We start from the raw sequence: 10776 nt of genomic DNA, 5'->3' as shown, positions 1-10776 counted from the left end.
GCCTGTGAGCGTTACACCTGGAATTTCCAAAAGATATCAAGGTGGAAGACATCGGCTTTTTTTTTTTTTTAATCAATGTGCAAAAGTGACTGCCATAATCATAAACTGCCAAGAGGACAGAGACGTCATGCAGTCACCAGAGCTGCCCCAGAAGGGAAGAATGCATGTGGCACTAAGGGAGTGATGGTGGTGATGGTGATGATGATGGTAATGGTGGTGATGGTGATGATGATGACGGTGATGGTGATGGTGGTGATGATGGTGATGGTGGTGATTATGGTGATGGTGATGATGGTGGTGATGACGGTGATGATGGTAATGGTGATGGTGATGATGATGGTGGTGATGATGGTGATGGTGATGATGGTGGTGATGACGGTGATGATGGTGATGGTGATGATGGTGATGGTAATGATGGTGGTGATGGTGATGGTGATGGTGATGATGTGGTGGTGATGGTAATGGTGGTGTTAATTGTAATGATGGTGGTTTTCTCCCTAATCACACAATACCACATAGCCCATAATTGTGAAAAGCATTTTGACTCATTAGATATTTAGCTATTTTTGTTATTTCTTCGCTCTAAAGAGTTATTTTAACCATCTTTTACTGATATGCTGTGAGCAAACCACCCTAAAGCACATAGCTTGGAACAGTGCTTGTTTAATCTCATTCACACTTCTTGTGTTGGCCAAGGTTGCTTGACCCTCCTCCACGTGTCACACCAGATGCAGACCTGCCCCTTTCCCTCACCCTCTGTGGACTTTTCGGCCACCAGGGGCATGTTCTCCCATGGCTGTGCATGAATCACAATAAGCCCAACCGCACAAAGGCGTTCAAGCCTTAGTTTATGACCTGTCTGCCCATATCTACTCGTCAGAGCCCGTCACATGCTCAAAGCGAGTCACAAGCCAGGGAGAGGTGTGCTGCCCACCAGGTACTGAGCCCTACTTGTGGTCAGGACAACCCGCTGCTTGGACCGTGGTCGAGCACACAGTGTCCTCTCTACCTCCCGTTAGAAAGGCTCCACGTCCAGCAGTGCAGCTGGACAGGTTCAGTATTAGTGCATAGCCTCTGAGAGCGAGAGCACCGACCTTGCTGGCCGACAGCACCATCTGCCTCACTGTGTGCCCGCAGTGTGCCCTGTTTGGCATAAAACAGGCATTCAATGCCTAATTTGGCATTAGGAACTCAAACTCAGGAGTCAGGACTTCATATGACACAGTTGGGACTCTTCCCCTCAGAAAAGAGTCAAGGACAAGGGAACCCTGAATCCAAAACCCCAAGCCCCACACATTGGGGTACACCTGGCAGGTCGTTCCTACAGAAGGAATCTCTCTCAGGATGGAAATACTGGAATTTTAGTGTGAGGAATTGACTTCATTGTACGAAACGAATAGAAAGCCAGGGCACAGTGGGTAGGAGCCACTTTCCTCCCATTGAGAGCAAATGGATGGACTCCCCATGGGCCGGACTGCTGCAGTCACCCCTCGGGGTGGCTCTGTCACCCTACAGTGTGGCTGGCTCCAGCGTGTGGTCCCTGGGCTCGGCGGGGGGCGAAGGGTACAGGCCAAGGCTTGTGCCCGCCGAATGTGGCACGACTGATGCCTCACAGTGTCCCTGAGCCCACCCGGTAGACTTCCCATAAGTGTCCCTCCACGGACAACTGTCCCCGCATCCCTGGTGTCAGGCGTTTGCCACCAGGGAGGACACTGTGGTTCTGTTGGAAGAGCCAAGGCAAAGGTATCCCTGGAGGGCAGCTGTACTCCCCACAGCCACCATCTGCTATTTAATGGTCCGCCCCTAATAATTTTTACTCCATTTATATATTTTATGTGAAATAAATACCTTCTCTTTGGCCTATTTTCTGTGGCTGTCTAGAGGTTAATAAGTACTGATAAAGCTGACAACTTAATTCAATTCACATGTGTTTCCTAGCAGAAAGGTTTTATGCATCTTGTTATTAATTTTTTAACTTCAGAACAAATATTTTGTTTCCTTGAATTAAAGTGGAAATTATGCTCAGTGAATATATTGGTTTTTTGTGGAAAAAGATGGAATTTTTATATTCCCTACTGGTCTGCCATTTTAATCGGCTTTTCAATTAACCGTGGCTACTGGAGTTAAGAGGAAAGGTGCCTTTTTATTGCTTCTAAGGGTCTGGTAAGTGTGCCTTGGGGTAAGGGTCTGAAGGTTATAGTTTAAAGCTCCATATTCATGATTCTCTGAGTATTATAATAGAAGAGCTCAGTTTTATTACATAAAATATGGCGAGCCTTTTACTTTCTCATTGAAGAAAATGATCTTTCTAATTTGGCTAATAACTTTATTAACTGAGGCTTGTTCTGATAAAAGAAACGTATTTCTAAAAAGTACAATAAAATAAATAATTTAAATATGTTTTAAGATGGGGTCGGGTTTGGTTGGATAGGTGATGTTTCTTTCAACGTTGGGAGAAATCGCACAGTGGGATTCAGAGCCCGTACACCGTGATGACGCTGTGGGGTGTGTAGAGTTGCTGGGTCACTGTATCGTTCGCCTAGAGGAATACGGACCTGCGTGTTATTATACTGGAATAAAAACTTTAAAAGGAAACAGGATTTCTGGCTGCTGGTCCCGCTTCGATGCAAGCAGGGGGGTGGACGCTGGAATGGCTTCGGCACCAACAGAGTGCCCCCTGCGTCCCATCAGAACAGTCTCTGCACCCAGAAGCTTCCGGACGTTCCGACTCCGTGGAGGAGGAAGGCATCCTCCTTCTCCAGCTGGAGGAAGGGGCGTAAAGTGGAAGCTGCTCGTGCCCGTTGCCATCGTCAGGGCTGCACCGGAAGGCGGCTCTTCTGGAAGCCTGGCTCTCGCACCAGCTCCTACGAACACGCCCGAGACACCGCAGCCCAGTGTGGGAGCCCTCCCGAGCTCGCCGCGGGTGTTCTGGGAGGTCGTCTGAGCAGAGCCGGTCCTCAAAGCCCCCCTCGAAGCACCCGCGGGTCCCATGAAAGAGGAATGCAGAACTGCCATGTGGGTGATGAAGACGGGCCGGGGTCCCAGAAGCTTCTTCAGTGATACGTGAGAGGCTGTCCACGCCGTCCCCAGCTGCGGCATTCACTGGGGTTATTTTTGAGTTCTCCAAGTATATTTGCCTGGAAAAGAGGTTTATGGAGTGAAACACGTAGAAATAAATTGTATCCCGTCGCTGATTACCATTATCAGGATATATTCCGGAGAAAGGAGAATGGTAGTAACAGAAGGTCGGGAGCAGGGGGACGACGCGGCTCCGCCGGCCGCTGAAGGGCCCGCCCAGCCGGAGGGGTGCGGCGGCTTCCTGCCGCGGGTCACCCCCGGCCGATCACCCCACAAGGTCCCGGTCGCGTCCCTGCGGTGCCACTCCCGCCTCGCGACGGCGCTCCACGTCTGTCACTCGCGTCCGTTCTTCTCTCGCCACATGTTGAACAACCTCACCTTTTCTCATTTCCAGAAGTTGTTGTTTCTGGTTTTTTTCTTCAGGTTGCTGGGGCTCCCCGGTCATTCACTGGAGACCCGTGCGGGCCACTGAGAATCCTTTACGTGTCCGATTGGCTGAGAACCCGCCCGCCCGTGATTTCTTCCTTTAACTCCCAGAATCTGCACGCTAAGTGTGTCTGTACAGGATTCACTTCTAGGGGCGCCTGGGGCACAGGGGGTTAAGCCTCTGCCTTCAGCTCAGGTCATGATCCCGGGGTCCTTGGTTCGAGCCCCGCACCAGGCTCTGTGCTCAGCGGGGCGTCTGCTTCTCCCTCTGCCCCTCCCCTGCTTGTGTGGTCTCTTGTGCTCACTCTCTCTCATTCTCTCTCTCTTTCAAATAAATAAACAAAATCTTTTTTTAAAAAAGTATATGCTTTGAAAACCATGCCCCAATTTTAGCAAACACCTATTATGTCACTGAATTAGGTCACGATTAGGTCACCATTTCAAAAAGTTAGATTTTCCAAAGAATTGTCTGTATTTCTGTGCTCACATCCAGTAAATATCTCCTACATAATTAAATCCACGTATTTTCTTCCCAAAAAAGTTTATTTTCATTATCTTCAGATGTTTCTTCTTCCTTAACAACAACTTTTTCTTTTGGTTTTTGTATTTTTTACATGCTTCCCCTGACATGGAAAGGCGTTTGATGAATTTGCAGCGGACATGCTATTTTTCATGTCCTTTCGTCTTTCATGCTGGAAAACAAATGCAGGAGAACTTATCTCTTCGTTAAATGCCAAACACACCCACGTTCTGCAGAACCGGCTTCCTAGGAGACCGGGGCCCAGGCCTGCGTCCCATCGTGCTGATGAAATGCACATTGAGTATTGAGTATTAAAAGCAAAACCATTCATGTAAATAAAACTTGGAAAGGAGGAGCTTTTAACAATCCCAGATGGCTACCTTCAGGGTGCAGAAAAGCCCCATAGATTAATATCCCCTGGCACTGAGCCCAAAGTATTCTTACTTGATTATAAATTGGATGCATTTTCAATCAATTAAAGACAGATGCACACATGCCGTTGGGGGTGGGACCCCAGTCACACACACTCTGGGCCCCTTTTCTGGGTAGCACGCGCAGGGCTTACCGCCGGCATTCCCGGGAGTGCACCAAGAACACTGGGTGTACTCCTGGCCTGTCTTTCTCTTCTGCAGCCACAGAATTTCCTCCCTGGAAACTTCTCGTACAGCAACGTGGCACAGCTCACGTTTGCTGAAACCTAATGGACGATCGATTCCATTTCCAAAGAGAAGGTAGAGGTTGTAGAAGTTGTGCGAGATCCTTCCCGGGGGTGGTGAGGGTGGTGAGTGACCCTGCGGAATGCTCTGGTGGCCTGTGAGCTTAGGCAGTAGTTAGGGTCTCTGGACTTATTTTCCTCGGGACAGTGAGGACACTGATGTCCGTCCCACGGATTACAGAGAAGCAGATTCCAGTGGGAAGGTCAGGGCTGTCCCAGCGGCTCACGGCCTCCACGCCCGCTCCCCTCCTCTCAGGAGGACCCCTGAGGACCCCACCTCCGGTTCCCTGCCGTCTCCCCCAGGGGAATCCTGTCGTCCTGGGCTCTCACTGCCCTTGGCCGTGTTGGCGCCTGGCCCACCGTTCCGCTGCACCCAGTGCCGCGCCCCTGGTCATCTCTGCGGTGAACCCTTCCTCCTCCCCAGCGACCCTCCTCCCCGAGACACTGTGGAGATGGCTCCCGCCCACACCCGAGATCCAGGCCCCCTCGGCCCGCGGTGCCCGGAAATGCCCGCAGCCTCCTGGACACACCCCACCCTCAGCCAAGCGCGACCTTGACCCTCCGCCCTCCGTGGCTGTTCCTTAGAATCGCCTTTTGCAAATGTCCTCAGCTCAACGGCGGCGTTCTGCTTGGTCAGGCAACGCCGCGGCACCGAGTGACCCCGCGTCAAGGTCCTCCGCTCCGACAGCCACGCGGTAGAGCGCGGTTGGGGAAAAACGACAAAATGATGCCAGTTCTTGTCGCCGTTGGATGACGCTGGGCTGCTCTGTCTTAACTTTGTCTCTCGTTTACGCCAGGACGACGCCCGTCTTCCTCGGGTCCCAGGGGCTCCCTTCACTTCCCGTCGCCTTCCCCGGCTCCCAGCCCACCCCCCCACCCCGCACAACTTCAGCCGGTCCCGTCTCACCGCAGGGCTGCGGCTCGGTCTCCCCTTCCCCATCACCCAGACCTCTGAGACCGGGTCCTTCCCTCCTTCCCCGCGGGTCCGCGGACAGGATGTGCCTTGTCCTCTGGCGGGAGATGCCCTGTCGGTACGTCCCTCCCCCCACTGACCCCGCCGACTCTGAGCGCCCTCCCCTGGACCAGTGTCTTCCCTGCACCTGTGCTGCGTCCTCTCCTCCGCGGATCCTGGTGACCCCTTCACCTGCACCAAGAGTTCAGCCAGGGCTTCCGCATATGGATTTTGGGGGGACACAGCCTGTCCGTGACAGGCTCTCCCTTTGGACCACTTGGACGTAAACACATCACGACGTGATGTTCTAAGGAAACGTGGGAGGGGCCGGCGAGAGGACGTGGGTACGGTCGGTGTTGGCCCCCTGCAGCGCTGATGGGCATTAGGGGCAGGTGGGGGGTTGGAGAGCGGCCAGATGAGTTAGGAGGGTCGAAGGCAGACAACACAGGGTTGAATGTGCGGAGAGAGCTGCGTCCTCACGAAGCCCTCAGGCCCCCTGGAGACGTTCACTCTCCTGCACGAGTGTGTCCAGCTCACACCCACCGTCATACGCGGCCCGCCTGGAGCAGAGACAGCTTCCAGCCCCACGAGACGCACATGGAGCCTAGGTAGCATCTAATGAAAAGTAAAGGAGAAACCAACACACTTTTCCCAATTAATAGCAGATTTCAGCAGAATGAGGAAATCGGAACCACAACAGAGATGAATTTCTCTTTGTAAGTTTTATATATTAAGACTTTAAACAAAACTTAATTCCACCATATTTTTTTTTCTTTCATTCCCTGTAGGACGAGACCCTTTGAAGATCGGGCGGATAGAAGCCACTTCACTTACTCATCAGCCAACACACTGATGGTGAAGCAAACAGCAAAGTGCTCACCTTTTTTTTTTTCTGGTAGTTGTTGAAAGATTTTGGTGTATAGTATCTAAAAATGATAAATATTTCTTAAAATAAAAGCGGAACTTTCTGCATAACTCGCTTACACGGCAGAGACACCATGGGTGGACTTTGCGGAAGCCGATGGCCGATGGCTGAGGGCTCGGGGACCCGGTGGGCAGGACGTTCCCTGTGTCGATGGCTTCCCTCATCCCTCTCTCTGCCGGCACCAAACCCGAAGCCTCCTTCCACACCCCAGAGGTCCCATCCCTCTCTGGAGCCCCTTTGCTCCAGGAAGCTGAACCCCGGCTTCTGCATCGGTGAACCGTGCCCAGATGGCTACCGCCCGGGGGGGCTCAACGGGGCGCGACGCAGACGGCACGTGGGAAAGTGAAGGACCCCCCATGAGACGCAAAGACCAAGCGCTGCGATGACTTACACGTGCCGCCTGCTGCGACGCTCGATATTCAAACACTCACAACAGACGTGTGCTGCAGGCATATGCGGACATGAGGTCAGTGTGTGGGGCCCGTCGCGTCCATGGCTCCGGTGGTGAGGCCAGACGGCAGAACCTGAATTCAAGTCCAGTCCATCTGACGGGCCGTGATGCGTCAGGATCTTTCCAGCAGCATCAGGCGAAAACAGAGACTTGAAGAAAGAGCCCGCCCCTGGGGAGCCTGCGTCTTGCCGAGCAGAGAGCTGGGCAACCCCATTAACCTGCACTCAGCTGCTGTGGGCGGGTCCCGAGGCCGCGTTCTCTGCGAGGCCATGCAGAGGACACACGGTGCCACACGTGCTCCTGCACACCCCAGAGGCTCACAGCTGTGGGATCTGCACCCAGGCGGCGACAAGTGGACTCTGGACAGTGGCCCCGGCGCGCGGAGCTGCCCCATCCCCGCTCAGCTGCTGAGGTGCACCTCCTGTTCCCACTCAAAGCTTCGTCGCTGGTGTAACCTGCACGGACTCTGATTAATCAAACACATGCCCTATGACCACAACGGAAAGAGCGTTAAACACATTTTTGTGTTTCACTAGAAAAGTCTTCTGACACAAGGATTTTTATTGCTTAAGCCACGAACTCGGCCTTGCCTATTCCTCTGCGTCTGGGGGTCCCTCCTGTTGTTTCCAGTGTCCGACCATGTTTGAACGGTTGTCTGTGACTCGTGTTTTCTAATACAGTGAAAGGTGCTTCGCAGGGAAACGCCTGTGGCGTCCCCACATTTACCATTTTCCTGAACTGGAGCAATACGGCGGCTCCACCTGCTTCCTCTCCCTGGAGTGTTTACGACGGGGAGCATCGCTACGCGGGAGAAGTTCCGCTAGAGAAGCGGCGAGTGTAAGACGCTCCCCAGTGAGAACGGCCCAGTTCCAAGAAGACAGAAGCTCCCCGTTCCAGGGCGCCCACGAGCCACGGAGTCCGCAAGCCGGCCATCGGCAGCGTCCTCGGTACTCCGGCCCCACGGCCAGGAACCCCGGCCCCGCCGCCTCCCCCGACACTCAGCCTTAAACCTCTGAGGGAGCTCTCTGGGTGGCAGGCTGCGTGTCGCCGGCATCTGGCCCGGGGACGTCCGCCACCAGCGGCTGAGCTGAGCGGATCCATCTGTCCCGGGAAAACAGGAATGTTCTATCATCGCATTATGGATTTCTGACGGCGTGTTCCTTTCCTGCCCTCCGGACACAGTGATCGGTTCCGGCTTTCCCACTCCTCTCGTTCTCAGAAATGTCCCTCAGCGCAATCCACTGGGTTTCCAGAGTATCTCTGCCTAAAAACAGCTGCCCGAGCGCGAGGCTGAAGGCCAGCACGAGTCACACAGAGCGCACTCTTGAGGGCTGTATCCGAAGCTGCCTGGCGTTATGGGGTCACGAGAGAAGACGGTTAGAAGACAACGAGTTCCACATTTCTGTGCCCTGGAATTCCTTGAAACAGCGATCGCGGAAGGAGCGCTCACGGACAGCTGCGGCTCCGCGTTTGTTAGCATCGGCCTCCACGTGCGACGGGCAGCACCGGCTGGAAGTCGCGCGCGAGCGTGAACGCGTAGTCCCCTTAGGTCTGTCTCTATCTTGAAATGCTCTCCTGAAGCTTCGGGTGCTGTTCCAGATGCAGAGGTGAGCTAAGAGTAACGGTTTCCCTATTGCCTTGAGATTTGATCGAGACATTTAAGTGGGAGGGAGAGCACAAGAATTCTAGGAAAAGGGCCGCGGCCTCGGGGCTGAAACAGGAAGACTCCACGGGCTTTCTTCTACAGATGCTACACACGCAGGATATGGGACTCCCCGCAGAGGGCCGGAGTCAAGGTTACAATTAGTTTCTTTTAAATGGATGAAAGGAGTTCGTGGCGGAAAGTGCTAGTCAGTCATTTCCTCTGTTGTTCTGGCGTTTACCTGTACAGAACGTCCTGGGTCCGCCGTGTACTTAAGCCAGGGTTGGGATCATTGTGGGTACGTGTGATGTGTTGTCAAACTCTGTATTCATCGGAAGAATGGTCAGGGGGCGCCTGGGGGGCTCCGTCAGGTCAGTATCCGACTCTTGGTTTCGGCTCAGGTCATGATCTCAGGGTCATGAGACCCAGCCCGTGCTGGGCTCTGCTCTCAGCGTGGCGTCTCTTTGAGATTCTCTCTCTCCCTCTGTCTCTTCCGCTCATGCCCTCTGTCTCTCTCTCACAAATAAATAAATCTTTAAAAAAAAAAAAAAGAGTGCGTTCAGAATTGCAGGGACAGAGTAACGTCAGAGGTCCCCACAGGTGTAGGCAGGAGGTGGGCATCTGCTGTCCGTGAGCCACGGGACCCCCTTGCCCGGGACGCAGAACCAAGAGGGCGTGTGTGCACGTTCGAGAGCCGCAGACCCAGGTCAGAGTGGGGAGTCTGCAGGCTCTCTGCTGGCAGACCCCCCTCCTCCAGGCAGCTCAGGCTTTTCTCCCACAGACGTCAACTGATTGAATGAGGCCCACCACATGGCAAGGCCATGCACTTTATCACAGTCTACTGATTTAAATATGAATATTATCTAAAAAATACGTCAAGATCATACCAGGATCACTGATATCATATGTGAGGTCCCCAATAAGAGGCAGAAAGATCGGCATTGTCAAAAACCCACCTTGTTTTCTATATTTAACTCACTGGCTCTTCCCCATTAAGCACACCTGCCAGGTGGACGTCTCCAATCCCGCTACCAAGACCACAGATGCTCAGAGCTACGGCAGACTGCGAACTCATGTAGATCCAGTGAGGAAAGGGAGGCCCAGAAATGACGCGTGGAATGCGCAGGGGTGCCGTCCACAGCCGACCCCTTGCTGAAACCCAGATGCCAGGGTCTGAAGATCACTCCTAGGCTTTCGCACTTGCACGGGGGATGGGGGCCCCTACGAGGGGAGGTTTCCTTGGAGGCGGCCATAAGGGAGCTCCAGTAGGACGTTCACATGGTGGCTGCCTCCCGAGGGTGGCTCACGATGGGCTCTCTGCACCCCAGTGGCTTTGGGCACCAGCTGTTCACACTTGTGGTCTGCACACACTCCCCGTCTGCACACCTCCCAGACCTACAAGCACAGAATAATCCAAGTGCACCACTTTCTCCTCTGAAATTCAGAGCTGGTGTCTCTCCACAGATGCTCGCAGCTCGGGGAGGGTTCTCCGGGCCGCGCTTGGCGGGTTCCTTCTGTCCTTCGAGCTGCCCTGCCTTCTTTGGCTCCGACAAGCTCACCATCCTCGGTGGGGCCGAGGGTGAGGCGGCTCAGCAGCGGAGCTGATGCAGGAGCAAATTAGGAAGGGGACGTGCACCTCAAGGGAACAAGTCTGACTCTGGAGGGACTTTCTTCCGTGAAAGCCCCTCGGAGGCTGCGTGGAGAGAGATGGCCTTCAGGGCAGAAGTGCGGTGCACAGCTTGCGCAATCACACACGTGTCCTCTGCGGGCGTCACGTCCTCTTGTTAGGGACCAGACCGCGCTGCAGAGATGTCCTTTCGGCCGAACAGAGAGACTCACAGGACAAGACTGGACCCCAAGATGCACCATCAGTCCCAGATGCTCCCCGGGACCCGACTGCATCTGAACATTGTCGTTGGGAACACACCGACCCCAGCTGGCATGTTCTCTGTGACTGTTTTGGTATAAACACGATGTATCCCGATGTCCTCTGCAGCCCGGGCTGTCCACGCACCGCGTCTACCGCAGGACGGGTTGGTCAGTGCCCGTTCAGAGCAGCGGCACAGA

This window comes from Mustela lutreola, chromosome 6, assembly GCF_030435805.1.
Source record: "Mustela lutreola isolate mMusLut2 chromosome 6, mMusLut2.pri, whole genome shotgun sequence".
Lineage (NCBI taxonomy): Eukaryota > Metazoa > Chordata > Mammalia > Carnivora > Mustelidae > Mustela > Mustela lutreola.
This window is presented reverse-complemented; position numbering follows the sequence as displayed.